Source organism: Ranitomeya variabilis, chromosome 2 (genome assembly GCF_051348905.1).
Source record: "Ranitomeya variabilis isolate aRanVar5 chromosome 2, aRanVar5.hap1, whole genome shotgun sequence".
Lineage (NCBI taxonomy): Eukaryota > Metazoa > Chordata > Amphibia > Anura > Dendrobatidae > Ranitomeya > Ranitomeya variabilis.
The window spans coordinates 857,771,500-857,793,789 of NC_135233.1; positions in this window are offsets into that span (position 1 = coordinate 857,771,500).

Genomic DNA, 22,290 nt, shown 5'->3' on the forward strand with positions numbered 1-22,290 from the left:
CCAAATAATAAAAAAATAAATAGGCTTTCTATGGCCCACTGTTATGACCCCAATGGCAGAGGGTCTCAGAAATAATTACTAAGTCTGCAAACACAAAAAACCAGCTCATAGGGCAGTGGTAACTGAGCTGACCATATATCTAATCCTAGCACCACAAATAGCAGCAGCCGGGGAACGTGCCTACGTTGGTTCTAGACGTCTCGCGCCAGCCGGAGAACTAACTAACCCTAGAAGGGAAAAGAAAGACCTTTCTTGCCTTCAGAGGAAAGCCCCCAAAAGTTGGATACAAGCCCCCAACAAATAATAACGGTGAGGTAAGAGGAAAAGACAAATGTAAGAATGAGCTAGGTATTTAGCAAAGAGAGGCCCACTAGCTAATAGCAGAATAAAGTAAGATGACTTATATGGTCAGCAAAAACCCTATCAAAATATCCACGCTGGATATTCAAGAACCCCCGAACCGTCTAACGGCCCGGGGGGAGAACACCAGCCCCCTAGAGCTTCCAGCAAAGTCAGGAATCACATTTAGTACAAGCTGGACAAAAATAAGAGCAAAGCAAATAACCAAAAAACAAAGAAGCAGGACTTAGCTTAATTTTGCACGAACAAGGAGCAGCAGACAGGAGCAAACAGAAAGGATCTGATTACAATGATGCCAGGCACTGGACTATGGATCCAGGAAGTTTATATAGCAACACCCCTGGACTAACGACCCAGGTGGGTGCCAAACTGAGGAAAGACAATCCCAGAGTCATATCACTAGTAACCACAAGAGGGAGCCAAAAAGTCTAATTCACAACAGTACCCCCCCCCCTTAAGGAGGGGTCACCGAACCCTCACCAAGACCACCAGGGCGATCAGGATGAGCCGCGTGAAAGGCACGAACTAAATCGGCCGCATGCACATCAGAAGCAACCACCCAGGAATTATCCTCCTGACCATAGCCCTTCCACTTGACCAGATACTGAAGCCTCCGTCTGGAGAGACGAGAATCCAAGATCTTCTCCACCACGTACTCCAACTCGCCCTCAACCAACACCGGAGCAGGAGGCTCAACAGAAGGAACCACAGGTACAACGTAAAGCCGCAACAAAGACCTATGGAACACGTTGTGAATGGCAAACGACACCGGAAGATCCAAGCGAAAGGACACAGGATTAAGGATTTCCAATATCTTGTAAGGACCGATGAAGCGAGGCTTAAATTTAGGAGAGGAGACCTTCATAGGAACAAATCGAGAAGACAGCCATACCAAATCCCCAACACGAAGTCGGGGACCCACACCGCGGCGGCGGTTGGCAAAACGCTAAGCCTTCTCCTGTGACAACTTTAAGTTGTCCACCACATGATTCCAGATCTGCTGCAACCTATCCACCACAGAATCTACCCCAGGACAGTCAGAAGGCTCCACATGTCCCGAGGAAAAACGAGGATGGAAACCAGAGTTGCAGAAAAATGGCGAAACTAAAGTAGCGGAACTAGCCCAATTATTAAGGGCAAACTCAGCCAACGGCAAGAAGGTCACCCAATCATCCTGATCTGCCGAAACAAAACACCTCAAATAAGCCTCCAGAGTCTGATTAGTTCGCTCCGTTTGTCCATTAGTCTGAGGATGAAAGGCAGACGAAAACGACAAATCAATGCCCATCCTAGCACAAAAGGATCGCCAGAACCTGGAAACAAACTGGGATCCTCTGTCAGACACAATATTCTCAGGAATGCCATGTAAACGAACCACATTCTGAAAGAACACAGGAACCAGATCCGAAGAGGAAGGCAGCTTAGGCAAAGGCACCAAATGGACCATTTTAGAAAAGCGATCACATACCACCCAGATGACAGACATGCCCTGAGACACCGGGAGATCCGAAATGAAATCCATGGAAATGTGTGTCCAAGGCCTCTTCGGGACAGGCAAGGGCAAGAGCAACCCGCTGGCGCGAGAACAGCAAGGCTTAGCTTGAGCACAAGTCCCACAGGACTGCACAAATGACCGCACATCCCGTGACAAGGAAGGCCACCAAAAGGACCTAGCCACCAGATCTCTGGTGCCAAAAATTCCCGGATGCCCTGCCAACACCGAGGAATGAACCTCGGAAATGACTCTGCTGGTCCACTTATCAGGAACAAACAGTCTGTCAGGTGGACAAGAGTCAGGTCTACCAGCCTGAAATCTCTGCAACACACGTCGCAAATCAGGAGAAATGGCCGACAAGATAACTCCCTCTTTAAGAATACCAACTGGTTCTGCAACTCCAGGAGAGTCAGGCACAAAGCTCCTTGAAAGAGCATCAGCCTTCACATTCTTTGAACCTGGTAAATACGAGACCACAAAGTCAAAACGGGAGAAAAACAATGACCAGCGGGCCTGTCTAGGATTCCGGCGTTTAGCAGACTCGAGATACATCAAATTTTTGTGATCAGTCAAGACCACCACACGATGCTTAGCACCCTCGAGCCAATGACGCCACTCCTCAAATGCCCACTTCATGGCCAGCAGCTCCCGATTGCCAACATCATAATTCCGCTCAGCAGGCGAAAACTTCCTATAGAAGAAAGCACATGGTCTCATTACCGAGCAACCAGGGCCTCTCTGCGACAAAACGGCCCCTGCCCCAATCTCAGAAGCATCCACTTCGACCTGAAAGGGAAGTGAGACATCAGGCTGGCACAAAACAGGCGCCGAAGTAAACCGGCGCTTCAACTCTTGGAACGCCTCCACGGCTGCAGGAGCCCAGTTAGCAACATCAGAACCTTTCTTGGTCATATCCGTCAAAGGTTTAACAACGCTAGAAAAATTAGCGATAAAACGACGGTAGAAGTTAGCAAAACCCAAGAACTTCTGAAGACTCTTAACTGACGTGGGTTGAGTCCAATCATGAATAGCTCGGACCTTGACTGGGTCCATCTCCACAGCAGAAGGGGAAAAAATAAACCCCAAAAAGGGAACCTTCTGTACTCCAAAGAGACACTTTGAGCCCTTAACAAACAAAGCATTCTCACGCAAAACCTGAAACACCATCCTGACCTGCTCCACATGTGAGTCCCAATCTTCAGAGAAAACCAGAATATCATCCAGAAAAACAATCATAAATTTATCCAGATACTTCCGGAAAATATCATGCATAAAGGACTGAAACACTGAGGGAGCATTAGAGAGCCCAAAAGGCATCACCAAGTACTCAAAATGACCTTCGGGCGTATTAAATGCTGTCTTCCATTCATCTCCTTGCTTAATGCGCACAAGGTTGTACGCACCACGAAGATCTATCTTGGTGAACCACTTGGCACCTTTAATCCGGGCAAACAAGTCCGACAACAGAGGCAAAGGATACTGAAATTTAACAGTGATTTTATTCAGAAGCCGATAGTCAATACAAGGTCTCAAAGATCAGTCCTTCTTGGCCACAAAAAAGAATCCCGCACCAAGAGGGGAAGAGGATGGACGGATATGCCCCTTCTCCAGAGACTCCTTGATATACGAACGCATTGCGGCATGCTCAGGTACAGACAGATTAAATAGTCTTCCCTTAGGAAATTTACTACCTGGAATCAAATCTATGGCGCAGTCACAGTCCCTATGAGGAGGCAGAGCACTGGACCTGGACTCGCTGAATACATCCTGATAATCAGACAAATACTCAGGAACTTCCGAAGGAGTAGAGGAAGCAATAGACATCGGCGGGGAATCAGCATGAATTCCCTGACAGCCCCAACTTGACACAGACATTGCCTTCCAATCCAAGACTGGATTGTGGGTCTGTAACCATGGCAGACCCAAAACGACCAAATCATGCATTTTATGCAGAACAAGAAAACGAATCACCTCCCGATGTTCAGGAGTCATGCACATGGTTACCTGCGTCCAAAACTGCGGTTTATTTTCCGCCAATGGCGTAGCATCAATACCTCTAAGAGGAATAGGATTTACCAACGGTTCAAGAACAAAACCACAGCGCCTGGCAAATGACAGATCCATAAGACTCAGGGCAGCACCTGAATCCACAAACGCCATAACAGGGTAGGAAGACAATGAGCAAATTAAAGTCACAGACAAAATAAATTTAGGTTGCAAATTACCAATGGCGACAGGACTAACAACCCTTGTTAGGCGTTTAGAGCATGCTGATATAACATGTGTAGAATCACCACAGTAAAAACACAACCCATTCTGACATCTATGATTTTTCCGCTCATTTCTAGTCTGAATTCTATCACATTGCATTAAATCAGGTGTTTGTTCAGACAACACCACCAGAGGATTAGCGGTTTTGCGCTCCCGCAAACGCCGGTCAATTTGAATAGCCAGCGCCATGGAATCATTCAGACTTGTAGGAATGGGGAAACCCACCATCACATTCTTAATGGCTTCAGAAAGGCCATTTCTGAAATTTGCGGCCAGAGCATACTCATTCCACTGAGTAAGCACGGACCATTTCCGAAATTTTTGGCAATACACTTCAGCTTCATCCTGGCCCTGAGAAATAGCCAGCAAGGCTTTTTCTGCCTGAACTTCAAGATTGGGTTCCTCGTAAAGCAATCCAAGCGCCAGAAAAAACGCATCAATATTTGCCAATGCCGAATCTCCTGGCGCTAGCGAGAAAGCCCAATCCTGAGGGTCGCCCCGTAAAAAAGAGATAACAATTTTAACTTGCTGAGCTGAATCTCCAGATGAACGGGGTCTCAGAGATAGAAGCAATTTACAATTATTCCTGAAATTCCTAAACTTAAATCGGTCTCCAGAAAACAGTTCAGGAATAGGTATTTTAGGTTCAGACATTGGACTACTGGTAACAAAATCTTGTATGCCCTGCACACGAGCAGCAAGCTGGTCTACACTTGTAATCAAGGTCTGGACATTCATGTCTGCAGCAAGCACAAGCCACTCAGAGGTAAAGGGGAGGAAGAGAGGAAAAAAAAAAAAACTCAGAATTTCCTTTCTTATTATCCCACTTCTGCAATGCATTAAACATTCAATGTTGGCCTGGCATACTGTTATGACCCCAATGGCAGAGGGTCTCAGAAATAATTACTAAGTCTGCAAACACAAAAAACCAGCTCATAGGGCAGTGGTAACTGAGCTGACCATATATCTAATCCTAGCACCACAAATAGCAGCAGCCGGGGAACGTGCCTACGTTGGTTCTAGACGTCTCGCGCCAGCCGGAGAACTAACTAACCCTAGAAGGGAAAAGAAAGACCTTTCTTGCCTCCAGAGGAAAGCCCCCAAAAGTTGGATACAAGCCCCCAACAAATAATAACGGTGAGGTAAGAGGAAAAGACAAACGTAAGAATGAGCTAGGTATTTAGCAAAGAGAGGCCCACTAGCTAATAGCAGAATAAAGTAAGATGACTTATATGGTCAGCAAAAACTCTATCAAAATATCCACGCTGGATATTCAAGAACCCCCGAACCGTCTAACGGCCCGGGGGGAGAACACCAGCCCCCTAGAGCTTCCAGCAAAGTCAGGAATCACATTTAGTACAAGCTGGACAAAAATAAGAGCAAAGCAAATAACCAAAAAACAAAGAAGCAGGACTTAGCTTAATTTTGCACGAACAAGGAGCAGCAGACAGGAGCAAACAGAAAGGATCTGATTACAACGATGCCAGGCACTGGACTAAGGATCCAGGAAGTTTATATAGCAACACCCCTGGACTAACGACCCAGGTGGGTGCCAAACTGAGGAAAGACAATCCCAGAGTCATATCACTAGTAACCACAAGAGGGAGCCAAAAAGTCTAATTCACAACACCCACTGAGTGAGAGATGGCACACACAGGAGTCAGGAGTGGCACACAAGCCCTGAGGCCAATATTTTTCTCCCACTGATTGATGTAGTGATTTTTTTTCAGGTAGATTTTAGAACCCAAATCAAGCAAAAAAATAAATAGGCTTTCTATGGCCCACTGAGTGAGAGATGGCACACACAGGAGTCAGGAGTGGCACACAAGCCCTGAGGCCAATATTTTTCTCCCACTGATTGATGTAGTGATTTTTTTTCAGGTAGATTTTAGAACCCAAATCAAGCAAAAAAATAAATAGGCTTTCTATGGCCCACTGAGTGAGAGATGGCACACACAGGAGTCAGGAGTGGCACACAAGCCCTGAGGCCAATATTTTTCTCCCACTGATTGATGTAGTGATTTTTTTTCAGGTAGATTTTAGAACCCAAATCAAGCAAAAAAATAAATAGGCTTTCTATGGCCCACTGAGTGATAGATGGCACACACAGGAGTCAGGAGTGGCACACAAGCCCTGAGGCCAATATTTTTCTCCCACTGATTGATGTAGTGATTTTTTTTCAGGAAGATTTTAGAACCCAAATCAAGCAAAAAAATAAATAGGCTTTCTATGGCCCACTGAGTGAGAGATGGCACATACAGGAGTCAGGAGTGGCACACAAGCCCTGAGGCCAATATTTTTCTCCCACTGATTGATGTAGTGATTTTTTTTCAGGTAGATTTTAGAACCCAAATCAAGCAAAAAAATTAATAGGCTTTCTATGGCCCACTGAGTGAGAGATGGCACACACAGGGATGGCACTCTAGCAGAAATGCCAATCTTAATCTCCCACAAAAAAAAAAACAGGGACTGTCCTACAATTACTATATCCCTGCAGTAATCTCAGCCAGGTATGGCAGGCAGCAATAAGGAGTGGACTGATGCACAAATTAAATAAAAAGTGTGGACAAACAAAAAAGATAGCTGTGCAGAAAGGAAGGAACAAGAGGATTTGTGCTTTGAAAAAAGCAGTTGGTTTGCACAGTGGCGTACACACAGCAATGCAGCTATCAGGGAGCCTTCTAGGGCAGCCCAATGAGCTACAGCGCTGAGGAAAAAAAAAAATGTAGCTTCTACTGTCCCTGCACAACGAAGGTGGTGTTGGACAGTGGAAATCGCTACAGCACAAGCGGTTTGGTGGTTAATGGACCCTGCCTAACGCTATCCCTGCTTCTGACGAAGCGGCAGCAACCTCTCCCTAAGCTCAGATCAGCAGCAGTGAGATGGCGGTCGGCGGGAACGCCCCTTTATAGCCCCTTTGACGCTGCAGACAGCAAGCCAATCACTGCAATGCCCTTCTCTAAGATGGTGGGGACCAGGACCTACGTCATCACGCTGCCCACACTCTGCGTTCACCTTCATTGGCTGAGAAATGGCGCTTTTCGCGTCATTGAAACGCGACTTCGGCGCGAAAGTCGCGTACCGCATGGCCGACCCCGCACAGGGGTCGGATCTGGTTTCATGAAACCCGACTTTGCCAAAAGTCGGCGACTTTTGAAAATGAACGACCCGTTTCGCTCAACCCTACTCAGTAGTATTATACGCTCATGTGAGAGAGCTCTAAGTCTTTTTCTCCTGTTGAGTGTAAACATTTACGGTCATCAGGGTCTTCTCTCTCTCTCTCGCTGGTAAAGTGTAAGCTCCTATTGTCAGCCGGGTTGTCTCTCTTCTGTACAGTCATAAGCTCTTTGTTGAGCATGGTGTCTGATACATAAAAATATATGAAACTGAAAGGGAACAAAATGTTAAATTTATTTACAGGTCCATGGTGGTCAGAAAAAAAATGTGAAAAACAGACATGTATTTATTATATTTCCTAGCTGATATCACCTGATATAACCAAAAAAATGAAAGATAAAAATTAAACCCAAGTATCTAGAAAAAAAGTTGCACAAGTTATTTGAATATGTGAATGAGAACATTTTTTACAAACTCATTAACCCCTTTGCGACATGCGCCGTACTAGTACTGCGCTGCAGGCACTGTATTTGTGCCAGCCGCAGTACTAGTACGGCGGCTCGATCACCGCGGTCTCGCGCTGAGCGCCGCGGTGATCGGGTGTGGGTGTCAGCTGTCATAAACAGCAATGCGCACGATCGGCGCTATCGCCGATTGCGGGCATTTAACCCCTCTGATGCCGCTGTCAATAGTGACAGCGGCATAGAGGGGGATCGCGCAGGGACGGTGGCTCCCTGCGCTCTCCCACCGGAGCAACGCGACGAGATCGCGCTGCTCCGGTGACCTGGAAGGAGTCCACGGATCCAAGATGGCCGCGGGACTCCTTCCGGGTCATTTACTGACCTGGCTTGCCGGCGCCTGCTGAGAGCTGCTGAGTGCAGGTGCCAGCAAGCCTGTGGAACGTGCCTGTCAGATCGTTGATCTGACAGAGTGCTATGCACACTGTCAGATCAACGATCTGATGTAAAACAGTGATGTCCCACCCTGGGACAATGGTAAAAAGTAAAAAAAAAAAAAATACAATGTATAAAAATAAAATAAAAAAATCCCCAAATAAAGAAAAAAAACACATTTCCCAATAAATCCATTTATTTATGTAAATAAAAAAAAACAATAAAAGTACACATATTTGGTATCGCCGCGTCCGTACCGACCCGCTCTATAAAGCTATTCCACTAGTTAACCCCTTCAGTGAACACCGCAAAAAATAAAAATAAAAAACAAGGCAAAAAACGCCGCTTTATTATCATACAGGCGAACACAAAGTGGAATAACACGCAATCAAAAAGATGGATATCAGTAACCATGGTACCGTTGAAAACGTCATCTTGTCCCGCAAAAAAAAATAAAGTTATAGCTCTCAGAATAAAGCGATGCAAAAACAATTATTTTTTTATATAAAATAGTTTTTATTGTGTAAAAGCGCCAAAACACAAAAAAATTACATAAATGAGGTATCGCTGTAATCGTAATGACCTGAATAATAAAGCTGCTTTATCAATTTTACCACAGGTGGAACGATATAAACGCCCCCCCTAAAATAATTTCAGGAATTTCTGGTTTTTCTTCATTCCGCCTCCCAAAAATCGGAATAAAAAGCGATCAAAAAATGTCATGTGCCCGAAAATGGTACCAATAAAAACGTCAACTCGCCCCGCAAAAAACAAGATTTCACATGACTCGGTGGGCCAAAATATGGATAAATTATAGCTCTCAAAATGTGGTGATGCAAAAACTATTTTTTGTAATAAAAAGCGTCTTTTAGTGTGTGATGGCTGCCAACCATAAAAATCCGCCAAAAAAACGCTATAAAAGTAAATCAAACCCCCCTTCATCACCCCCTTAGTTAGGGAAAAATAATACAATTTTAAAAAATGTATGTATTTCCATTTTCCCATTAGCGTTAGGGTTAGGGCTACGGTTAGGGCTAGAGTTAGGGCTAGAGTTAGGGCTAGGGTTAGGGTTGGGGTTGGGGTTAGGGCTAGGGTTAGGGCTGGGGTTAAGGTTGGGGTTACGATTTCAGTTAGAATTGGGGGTTTCCACTGTTTAGGCACATCAGGGGCTCTCCAAACGCGACATGGTGTCCGATCTCAATTCCAGCCAATTCTACTTTGAAAAACTAAAACAGTGCTCCTTCACTTCCGAGTTCTCCTGTGCGCCCAAACAGTGGTCCCCCCCAACATATGGGGTATCAGCGTTCTCAGGACAAGTTGGAGAACAACATTTGGGGTCCAATTTGTCCTGTTACCCTTGGGAAAATAAAAACGTGGGGGCTAAAATATCATTTTCGTGGAAAAAAAAGATTTTTTATTTTCACGGCTCTGCATTATAAGCTGTAGTGAAACACTTGTTGGTTCAAAGTTCTCAAAACACATCTAGATAAGTTCCTTGGGGGGTCTAGTTTCCATTATGGGGTCACTTTTGGGGGGTTTCTACTGTTTAGGTACATCAGGGGCTCTGCAAATGCAACATGACGCCTGCAGACTAAATGAACAAAGAAAAGAGTAGTATGCAAACAAAAGGGATCACCAAAAGTATTTACCAAAGTATAACAATTTTATTGAACCACACTATTTGAACACTACACTCAAAGATTAAAAACACTTACAATTTGCAACATACATGGCAAAACAAATCAGATAAACCAGACCTATGATAAGGTCAAACCACAGTACCACCCAAAAGGCTACCTAAAGGATCAGAATATATATTCCCATCATAACTAAAATAAAGATCAGACCCTAAGGTGTCCTGTACTACCTGACAAAGTGTACCAAATCTCGCAGGTAGCCTCCCCAAGAGATGTATCCGGGCTAGATAGAAGATGTATGAATATAGTGGGTGGCACCGGGCACAGATGCCCAACGCGTATCGCCAGTGAACTGGCTTCTTCAGGGGCAGTAACAGTAGTGTCCATAGCCAGTGGTTACATACCTTTCAAATAATTGTCAAAGAAGAATCAGCTGGAGACAGGAGGTACCCGGGTTTAGAGCTGGGACATGTGCATACATTCGTAAGCTGGAAATGGCCCATAACGCCAGCGGCTGCGCAATAGAGAGAGGGTGGCTCAAAGTGATCATTCCGGATTATCCGCCCTGGTGCCAGTGCGCATGCGCAGAGGTGCGCACGCGCAATGCATGCCGCTCGGGCGCATCGCGGTAAAGGACATAGGAAACAGTGCCGGCTAGCAGGTGCATGCGCGGTGAGGCACATGAAGTGGCGGCCACCTGTCCCAAGATGTCCGCTCCGGGCCCAGCACGCACGCGCTGTGGGCCGGGAGCGGGCACCGATTGGACAGAGGGCCGAAAGAGAGAGTCAGATGGGCCCCCCCCAGCTAAATAGCCGGTGTATAATAGAGTAGCGGACTGAAATACAGGCGCCTGTGGCAAATGACAATGTAAAGGCGCTACGCAGGTGTTGGCCAGAGATATCACACACAGGGCAAAAGGTCACTGCGCATACTGCGCATCCAATGGGATACAGGAATACATTAAGAGGAAAGATCCCTGGAAAAATGCATATAGAGTTATGGATGAAAACACGGGCGGAACCACTCAAAATCATATATAAATAAAAAAAAAAATTTAATAAAAATAAAATGAAGAAATACCCTGGATAAACTCAAAAGGCAGAGTAGTGTATACAAATAAATACACCTAGTATCAAAACTAGAGTCGCATTACAATTACACATTTGTAGACAAATAATATCTGCCCAGATCTAATATGATGCAGCATGTAGCACAAAACAACCAATAAAATCTATAATTGAATAAAGAAAACCATGGTTTTCCTCGGATAGAAACTAGTTCATCCGAATGATGGGAAAAAAAAAAAATATATATATATACATATATATATATTTCCTATGAGAAATACTTTGTAGTATATGGATATTATGATACTCAGGGCCTGCTAGGAAAGAAAAAGTCATATCAAAATAAACCACATCCGTGTTAGATCCCAATATTAGATAGCAGTTATAATTGTTTATAGTATCCAGTAAAAAGCAATTCCTCATTTAGTCCATGTGGAACCAAAGTGTTTAGATTATGAATCCATTTAGATTCGCATCTTAGCAGTTTACGGGCAACATCACCCCCTCGAATATTGCATGAGATAGTCTCAAGTCCCATGACCTTAAGTCCTCTACTGCGTCCATTATGGAAGTCCAGAAAATGGGCAGCAATGGATGAAATGCCCTTGCCCTTTTCACGGTCCCTGGATGCCGTAGAGATGTTTGACAGGTGTTGCTGTGTTCTTCTACGCAATTCCTGCGTGGTCTGTCCCACGTAGACTTTCGAACAGTCACAGATCAAGGCGTACACCAATAGACGTGTCTTGAAATTGAAGAAAGCTTTTTTTGGAGTAATCTGAAAGGGAGGGATAGTAAGTGGTGTTGAGCGATACCGTCCGATACTTGAAAGTATCGGTATCGGAAAGTATCGGCCGATACCGGCAAAGTATCGGATCTAATCCGATACCGATACCCGATACCAATACAAGTCAATGGGACTCAAGTATCGGACGGTATTCCTGATGGTTCCCAGGGTCTGAAGGAGAGGAAACTCTCCTTCAGGCCCTGGGATCCATATTAATGTGTAAAATAAAGAATTAAAATAAAAAATATTGCTATACTCACCTCTCCGACGCAGCCTGGACCTCACCGAGGGAACCAGCAGCGTTGTTTGCTTAAAATGCTCGCGTTTCCTGCCTCCCGCGACGTCACGGCTTCTGATTGGTCGCGTGCCGCCCATGTGGCCGCGACGCGACCAATCACAGCAAGCCGTGACGTAATGTTAAGGTCCTGAATGCAGAAATAGGCATTCAGGACCTGAAATTATGTCACGGCTTGCTGTGATTGGTCGCGTCGCGGCCACATGGGCGGCACGCAACCAATCACAAGCCGTGACGTCATTTTAAAATGCGCGCGTGTCCTGCCTCCCGTGACGTCACGGCTTGTGATTGGTCGCGTCGCCCATGTGACCGCGACGCGACCAATCACAAGCCGGAACATAATTTTAAAATCCTTAATGCCTACAATTAAGCTTCCAGGACCTCAAAATTACGTCACGGCTTGCTGTGATTGGTCGCGTCGTGGCCACATGGGCGGCACGCGACCAATCAGAAGCCGTGACGTCGCGGGAGGCAGGAAACGCGCGCATTTTAAGCAAACAACGCTGCCGGTTCCCTCGGTGAGGTCCAGGCTGCGTCGGAGAGGTGAGTATAGCAATATTTTTTATTTTAATTCTTTATTTTACACATTAATGTTGTATTTTACACATTAATGTTGTTTCGATACCGATACCCGATACCACAAAAGTATCGGATCTCGGTATCGGAATTCCGATACCCGCAAGTATCGGCCGATACCCGATACTTGCGGTATCGGAATGCTCAACACTAATAGTAAGCGAGAGACCATCCTGCGCCACCATAAACTGGCAAACATTGCAGCCCCCACATGGAAACGTTCCAAAAATCCTCGACCCCCTGTTTAATCTGACTACAGGACGTGTATAATGGCTGTGGCAGAGCATGTCCTTCAAATTCTTAGCCCGTCGGGCTATTAACTTAGGGGTAGATGAAATGTATGGTGTAAGCCTGGGTTCACTCAACAGGGTGCCCCAGCTATGACCCAAGATCTTGTAAATGTCTTGCCACTGATTGTTAAAGGTGGTCACTATACCGAGTGGTGTGTCCAACTCACGTGTCTGTCTCCGAAGTAGGTCCGAGCGTGGGCTATTCCGAGCTCTTTGATATGCCGAGGAGACTATCTTCTTAGGATAGCCACGGTGTCTAAAGCGATCCGTAAGTGACCTTGCCTCATCCTGAAAGTCCGAGGTCAGACTGCAATTTCTCTTCAGACGCAGAAACTGGCCAGTTGGAATGCCGTTCTTGAGGTGCCTAGGGTGAAAGCTTGAATAGTGTAACAAGCTATTCGTCGCTGTCGGTTTACGATAAAGAGTGGTGACAACTAGTGTTGAGCATTCCGATACCGCAAGTATCGGGTATCGGCCGATACTTGCGGGTATCGGAATTCCGATACCGAAACCCGATACTTTTGTGGTATCGGGTATCGGTATCGAAACAACATTAATGTAAAAATGTGTAAAAGAGAGAATTAAAATAAAAAATATTGCTATACTCACCTCTCCGACGCAGCCTGCACCTTACCGAGGGAAGCGGCAGCGTTCTTTGTTTAAAATTCGCGCTTTTCTTTCCTTTACGTGAAGTCCCGGCTTGTGATTGGTTGCGTCGCAGTCACATGTGCGACGCAACCAATCACAGCAAGCCGTGACGTAATTTCAGGTCCTTAAGGATTTTAAAATTATGTCCCGGCTTTGTGATTGGTTGCGTCGCAGTCACATGGGCGACGCAACCAATCACAGCAAGCCGTGACGTAATTTCAGGCCCTTAAGGATTTTAAAATTACGTCCCGGCTTTGTGATTGGTTGCGTCGCAGTCACATGGGCGACGCAACCAATCACAAGCCGTGACGTCACGGGAGGCTAAACACGCGCGCATTTTAAAATGCGCGCTTGTCCAGCCTCCCGTGACGTCCCGGCTTGTGATTGGTTGCGTCGCGGTCAACCAATCACAAGCCGGGAGGCTGGACACGCGCGCATTTTAAAATGCGCGCTTGTCCAGCCTCCCGTGACGTCCCGGCTTGTGATTGGTTGCGTCGCGGTCAACCAATCACAAGCTGGGAGGCTGGACACGCGCGCATTTTTAAAATGCGCGCGTGTCCAGCCTCCCGGCTTGTGATTGGTTGACCGCGACGCAACCAATCACAAGCCGGGACGTCACGGGAGGCTGGACAAGCGCGCATTTTAAAATGCGCGCGTGTGTCCAGCCTCCCGTGACGTCACGGCTTGTGATTGGTTGCGTCGCCCATGTGACTGCGACGCAACCAATCACAAAGCCGGGACGTAATTTTAAAATCCTTAAGGGCCTGAAATTACGTCACGGCTTGCTGTGATTGGTTGCGTCGCCCATGTGACTGCGACGCAACCAATCACAAAGCCGGGATGTAATTTTAAAATCCTTAAGGACCTGAAATTACGTCACGGCTTGCTGTGATTGGTTGCGTCGCCCATGTGACTGCGACGCAATCAATCACAAAGCCGGGACTTCACGTAAGGAAAGAAAAGCGTGAATTTTAAGCAAACAACGCTGCCGGTTCCCTCGGAGAGGTGAGTATAGCAATATTTTTTATTTTAATTCTTTCTTTTACACATTAATATGGTTCCCAGGGCCTGATGGAGACTTTCCTCTCCTTCAGACCCTGGGAACCATCAGGAATACTGTCCGATACTTGAGTCCCATTGACTTGTATTGGTATCGGGTATCGGTATCGGATTGGATCCGATACTTTGCCGGTATCGGCCGATACTTTCCGATACCGATACTTTCAAGTATCGGACGGTATTGCTCAACACTAGTGACAACATTTGAATCTACCAAGCTTACTTTTAGGTCCAAAAATTCCACCGAAGTAGATGAAATATGTGATGTAAGCTTGATATTGAAAGGATTCTCAGTTAGGTCAGCAATGAACCGGTTGCAGTCATCCTCAGTACCTATCCAAAACATCAAAATGTCGTCAATAAAACAAAGCCATTTAGGACAACATTCTCTGAATGCTTCGTGTTTGTACACTACTAGCTCCTCCCACCATCCTAAAAATAAATTCGCATAGGAGGGTGCGCACCGTGCCCCCATGGCAGTCCCCTTAACTTGTCTATAAAAACTTCTATCGAAAACGAAATAGTTTTTATCAAGGATGAAAAACAAAAGGTCAAGTAGGAATTGGTCATGTTCCCTGTCTCCCGTGGTGTTCAAATCTAGAAAAAACGAGGTCGCTTTTAGACCAACATCATGATTGATGTTGGTGTAAAGGGACTCAACATCTAAAGTAATCAAGATTGTGCCTAATGGTAGACAAAGATCTTGGAGAAGCTGTATAAGGTGTGTTGAGTCCCTGAGAAATGACGCAAGTTTCATGGCCAATGGTTGTAGAAAGAAGTCCACATATATGCATGGCTTCTCAAATAAACCATTAATGCCGGACACTATTGGCCTACCTGGAGGGTTGACCAAAGACTTGTGCACCTTCGGAAGAAGGTAGAAGGTTGGCACGACAGGGAAGTCAGTTGTAAGGAAGTCCACCTCTTTTTTACTCAAAATACCACGGCTCGCTGCTTGTCCAATGAATTGATCCAATTTTCCTTTGAAAAAACCTGTAGGGTCTGCTGGGAGACGTGAGTAGCAAGTCGAGTCTCCGAGTTGTCGTCCGATCTCCTGTAGGTAGAGAGAATAGGTCCACAGAACAATATTACCCCCCTTATCTGCCTCACGAACAATAAAATCCCTATTATTCTGTAAATCCCTAAGTGCCCGGCGTTTGGACATATTTAAATTATTATTCCAATTACCATCCATGTGTAGGGCCTGGATTTCTCTACACGTTTGATTGAAGAAGATCTGGACCGCCGGAAAGAGGGAGAAAGAGGGGGTAGCCTGCGAAGGTAATCTCCCACCAAAACGTTTCCTCGTGGGTGCTATTTCATTTTCATGCAGGAGGTCCATGAGGTCTCTGAGTACCTGCCGCTCATCATTCGGAAGCTGATCTAGTGAAGAGGGGTGATGGTACAGAAGCTTAAATGTTAATTGACGGCAGAATAGATAGACATCCTTGACCAATGTAAACTTATCTAGGACATTCATTGGAGCAAATGAGAGCCCCTTTTCCAAAACTTGTTTTTCGACTGGAGTCAATATATGTGTAGACAGGTTAATGATTTGCACATTACCTGGATCATCATGCATATTTGTTTGCTCCAGAGTAGACTGTAAAGAGGAGTCTACCGTTTCCTGTAGTTGTATCTCGTTTCCCGTTTGTATGCCGGGGACGGGTTCTTGAAGACCCTGGTGCGTTTTTTTATCGCTCCTCCTGGCCTTGCGTCTACCCCGCCTGCAGCCCCTTCTAGATCGCTTGGATCTGATGATAAAAAATCGCTAGAAGAGATTTCCAATCTAGTATGTGTATTGGAATGGGTGTTCGTCTCGGAGGGTGTAGCCCTTCTATTGCCCCGATGACCCCATTTATAGGCCCGCCCACACGTGTAATCCGTCTTGTCCCTATGGAATTTACATTGTTTGCCCTCAATAATTTATTTTTCAAACTTGTCAATGCTGTTTTTGAGTTGTTGTTTAAACGTGGTAACCAAAGATACTTCAAAGGTGGCAAGTAAAACCTCTCTATCCTTAATATCCTCCTTGAGTTTAAACAAGAGAGCCTGGTCATGCACTATCAGCATATCCATTAATATGGCTGAGCATTTCATTAAGCCAGCCTCCCAAGAATTCTGGAATGCTGAATCTACCTCCCATGCGGGGAAGATCTGCACCCTAAGGCCACGAGGGACAAAGCCTGTGACCTTGTATTCTTCTAAACTTCTTATATTCCACCACACCTTCGTGAGGGTTTTATGCAAATTAATCAATTCATTTGACACCTTAGAGAAACCACCATCAATCTTTGCTGCTTCCATAGCAGAATTACCACCTGTGTCGAACAGCCCTTGAGTCCTCTGGCTCCAAGCCGACTCCCTAGTTTGTAGATCCATAAAAATAAATGGATCAAAAGGAATACAATACACACAATAGTTGTGATTTGCAAACGGTGTGCCACACACCCAGAAACGAGGAACCAAAAAGGGCCCTCAGACCAAGCCAATATTTATGAACAAGTAAGGCAGGCACCACCGCAAGGGATCACCTCTAACATACTACAAAACAACGCAATTAAATGAACAAAGAAAAGAGTAGTATGCAAACAAAAGGGATCACCAAAAGTATTTACCAAAGTATAACAATTTTATTGAACCACACTATTTGAACACTACACTCAAAGATTAAAAACACTTACAATTTGCAACATACATGGCAAAACAAATCAGATAAACCAGACCTATGATAAGGTCAAACCACAGTACCACCCAGAAGGCTACCTAAAGGATCAGAATATATATTCCCATCATAACTAAAATAAAGATCAGACCCTAAGGTGTCCTGTACTACCTGACAAAGTGTACCAAATCTCGCAGGTAGCCTCCCCAAGAGATGTATCTGGGCTAGATAGAAGATGTATGAATATAGTGGGTGGCACCGGGCTCAGATGCCCAACGCGTATCGCCAGTGAACTGGCTTCTTCAGGGGCAGTAACAGTAGTGTCCATAGCCAGTGGTTACATACCTTTCAAATAATTGTCAAAGAAGAATCAGCTGGAGACAGGAGGTACCCGGGTTTAGAGCTGGGACATGTGCATACATTCGTAAGCCGGAAATGGCCCATAACGCCAGCGGCTGCGCAATAGAGAGAGGGTGGCTCAAAGTGATCATTCCGGATTATCCGCCCTGGTGCCAGTGCGCATGCGCAGAGGTGCGCACGCGCAATGCACGCCGCTCGGGCGCATCGCGGTAAAGGACACAGGAAACAGTGCCGGCTAGCAGGTGCATGCGCGGTGAGGCACATGAAGTGGCGGCCACCTGTCCCAAGATGTCCGCTCCGGACAGAGGGCCGAAAGCGCGTGCTGGGCCCGGAGCGGACATCTTGGGACAGGTGGCCGCCACTTCATGTGCCTCACCGCGCATGCACCTGCTAGCCGGCACTGTTTCCTGTGTCCTTTATCGCGATGCGCCCGAGCGGCGTGCATTGCGCGTGCGCACCTCTGCGCATGCGCACTGGCACCAGGGCGGATAATCCGGAATGATCACTTTGAGCCACCCTCTCTCTATTGCGCAGCCGCTGGCGTTATGGGCCATTTCCGGCTTACGAATGTATGCACATGTCCCAGCTCTAAACCCGGGTACCTCCTGTCTCCAGCTGATTCTTCTTTGACAATTATTTGAAAGGTATGTAACCACTAGCTATGGACACTACTGTTACTGCCCCTGAAGAAGCCAGTTCACTGGCGATACGCGTTGGGCATCTGTGCCCGGTGCCACCCACTATATTCATACATCTTCTATCTAGCCCGGATACATCTCTTGGGGAGGCTACCTGCGAGATTTGGTACACTTTGTCAGGTAGTACAGGACACCTTAGGGTCTGATCTTTATTTTAGTTATGATGGGAATATATATTCTGATCCTTTAGGTAGCCTTTTGGGTGGTACTGTGGTTTGACCTTATCATAGGTCTGGTTTATCTGATTTGTTTTGCCATGTATGTTGCAAATTTTAAGTGTTTTTAATCTTTGAGTGTAGTGTTCAAATAGTGTGGTTCAATAAAATTGTTATACTTTGGTAAATACTTTTGGTGATCCCTTTTGTTTGCATACTACTCTTTTCTTTGTTCATTTAATTGCGTTGTTTTGTAGTATGTTAGAGGTGATCCCTTGCGGCGGTGCCTGCCTTACTTGTTCATAAATATTGGCTTGGTCTGAGGGCCCTTTTTGGTTCCTCGTTTCTGGGTGTGTGGCACACCGTTTGCAAATCACAACTATTGTGTGTATTGTATTCCTTTTGATCCATTTATTTTTATGGATCTACAAACTAGGGAGTCGGCTTGGAGCCAGAGGACTCAAGGGCTGTTCGACACAGGTGGTAATTCTGCTATGGAAGCAGCAAAGATTGATGGTGGTTTCTCTAAGATGTCAAATGAATTGATTAATTTGCATAAAACCCTCACGAAGGTGTGGTGGAATATAAGAAGTTTAGAAGAATACAAGGTCACAGGCTTTGTCCCTCGTGGCCTTAGGGTGCAGATCTTCCCCGCATGGGAGGTAGATTCAGCATTCCAGAATTCTTGGGAGGCTGGCTTAATGAAATGCTCAGCCATATTAATGGATATGCTGATAGTGCATGACCAGGCTCTCTTGTTTAAACTCAAGGAGGATATTAAGGATAGAGAGGTTTTACTTGCCACCTTTGAAGTATCTTTGGTTACCACGTTTAAACAACAACTCAAAAACAGCATTGACAAGTTTGAAAAATAAATTATTGAGGGCAAACAACGTAAATTCCATAGGGACAAGACGGATTACACGTGTGGGCGGGCCTATAAGTGGGGTCATCGGGGCAATAGAAGGGCTACACCCTCCGAGACGAACACCCATTCCAATACACATACTAGATTGGAAATCTCTTCTAGCGATTTTTTATCATCAGATCCAAGCGATCTAGAAGGGGCTGCAGGCGGGGTAGACGCAAGGCCAGGAGGAGCGATAAAAAAACGCACCAGGGTCTTCAAGAACCCGTCCCCGGCATACAAACGGGAAACGAGATACAACTACAGGAAACGGTAGACTCCTCTTTACAGTCTACTCTGGAGCAAACAAATATGCATGATGATCCAGGTAATGTGCAAATCATTAACCTGTCTACACATATATTGACTCCAGTCGAAAAACAAGTTTTGGAAAAGGGGCTCTCATTTGCTCCAATGAACGTCCTAGATAAGTTTACATTGGTCAAGGATGTCTATCTATTCTGCCGTCAATTAACATTTAAGCTTCTGTACCATCACCCCTCTTCACTAGATCAGCTTCCGAATGATGAGCGGCAGGTACTCAGAGACCTCATGGACCTCCTGCATGAAAATGAAATAGCACCCACGAGGAAACGTTTTGGTGGGAGATTACCTTCGCAGGCTACCCCCTCTTTCTCCCTCTTTCCGGCGGTCCAGATCTTCTTCAATCAAACGTGTAGAGAAATCCAGGCCCTACACATGGATGGTAATCGGAATAATAATTTAAATATGTCCGAACGCCGGGCACTTAGGGATTTACAGAATAATAGGGATTTTATTGTTCGTGAGGCAGATAAGGGGGGTAATATTGTTCTGTGGACCTATTCTCTCTACCTACAGGAGATCGGACGACAACTCGGAGACTCGACTTGCTACTCACGTCTCCCAGCGGACCCTACAGGTTTTTTCAAAGGAAAATTGGATCAACTCATTGGACAAGCAGCGAGCCGTGGTATTTTGAGTAAAAAAGAGGTGGACTTCCTTACAACTGACTTCCCTGTCGTGCCAACCTTCTACCTTCTTCCGAAGGTGCACAAGTCTTTGGTCAACCCTCCAGGTAGACCAATAGTGTCCGGCATTAATGGTTTATTTGAGAAGCCATGCATATATGTGGACTTCTTTCTACAACCATTGGCCATGAAACTTGCGTCATTTCTCAGGGACTCAACACACCTTATACAGCTTCTCCAAGATCTTTGTCTACCATTAGGCACAATCTTGATTACTTTAGATGTTGAGTCCCTTTACACCAACATCAATCATGATGTTGGTCTAAAAGCGACCTCGTTTTTTCTAGATTTGAACACCACGGGAGACAGGGAACATGACCAATTCCTACTTGACCTTTTGTTTTTCATCCTTGATAAAAACTATTTCGTTTTCGATAGAAGTTTTTATAGACAAGTTAAGGGGACTGCCATGGGGGCACGGTGCGCACCCTCCTATGCGAATTTATTTTTAGGATGGTGGGAGGAGCTAGTAGTGTACAAACACGAAGCATTCAGAGAATGTTGTCCTAAATGGCTTTGTTTTATTGACGACATTTTGATGTTTTGGACAGGTACTGAGGATGACTGCAACCGGTTCATTGCTGACCTAAATGAGAATCCTTTCAATATCAAGCTTACATCACATATTTCATCTACTTCGGTGGAATTTTTGGACCTAAAAGTAAGCTTGGTAGATTCAAATGTTGTCACCACTCTTTATCATAAACCGACAGCGACGAATAGCTTTTTCCACTATTCAAGCCTTCACCCTAGGCACCTCAAGAACGGCATTCCAACTGGCCAGTTTCTGCGTCTGAAGAGAAATTGCAGTCTGACCTCGGACTTTCAGGATGAGGCAAGGTCACTTATGGATCGCTTTAGACACCGTGGCTATCCTAAGAAGATCGTCTCCTCGGCATATCAAAGAGCTCGGAATAGCCCACGCTCGGACCTACTTCGGAGACAGACACGTGAGTTGGACACACCACTCGGTATAGTGACCACCTTTAACAATCAGTGGCAAGACATTTACAAGATCTTGGGTCATAGCTGGGGCACCCTGTTGAGTGAACCCAGGCTTACACCATACATTTCATCTACCCCTAAGTTAATAGCCCGACGGGCTAAGAATTTGAAGGACATGCTCTGCCACAGCCATTATACACGTCCTGTAGTCAGATTAAACAGGGGGTCGAGGATTTTTGGAACGTTTCCATGTGGGGGCTGCAATGTTTGCCAGTTTATGGTGGCGCAGGATGGTCTCTCGCTTACTATCCCTCCCTTTCAGATTACTCCAAAAAAAGCTTTCTTCAATTGCAAGACACGTCTATTGGTGTACGCCTTGATCTGTGACTGTTCGAAAGTCTACGTGGGACAGACCACGCAGGAATTGCGTAGAAGAGCACAGCAACACCTGTCAAACATCTCTACGGCATCCAGCGACCGTGAAAAGGGCAAGGGCATTTCATCCATTGCTGCCCATTTTCTGGACTTCCATAATGGACGCAGTAGAGGACTTAAGGTCATGGGACTTGAGACTATCTCATGCAATATTCGAGGGGGTGATGTTGCCCGTAAACTGCTAAGATGCGAATCTAAATGGATTCATAATCTAAACACTTTGGTTCCACATGGACTAAATGAGGAATTGCTTTTTACTGGATACTATAAACAATTATAACTGCTATCTAATATTGGGATCTAACACGGATGTGGTTTATTTTGATATGACTTTTTCTTTCCTAGCAGGCCCTGAGTATCATAATATCCATATACTACAAAGTATTTCTCATAGGAAATATATATATATATATATATATATATATATATATATATATATATATTTTTTTTTTTTTTTTCCCATCATTCGGATGAACTAGTTTCTATCCGAGGAAAACCATGGTTTTCTTTATTCAATTATAGATATTATTGGTTGTTTTCTGCTACATGCTGCATCATATTAGACCTGGGCAGATATTATTTGTCTACAAATGTGTAATTGTAATGCGACTCTAGTTTTGATA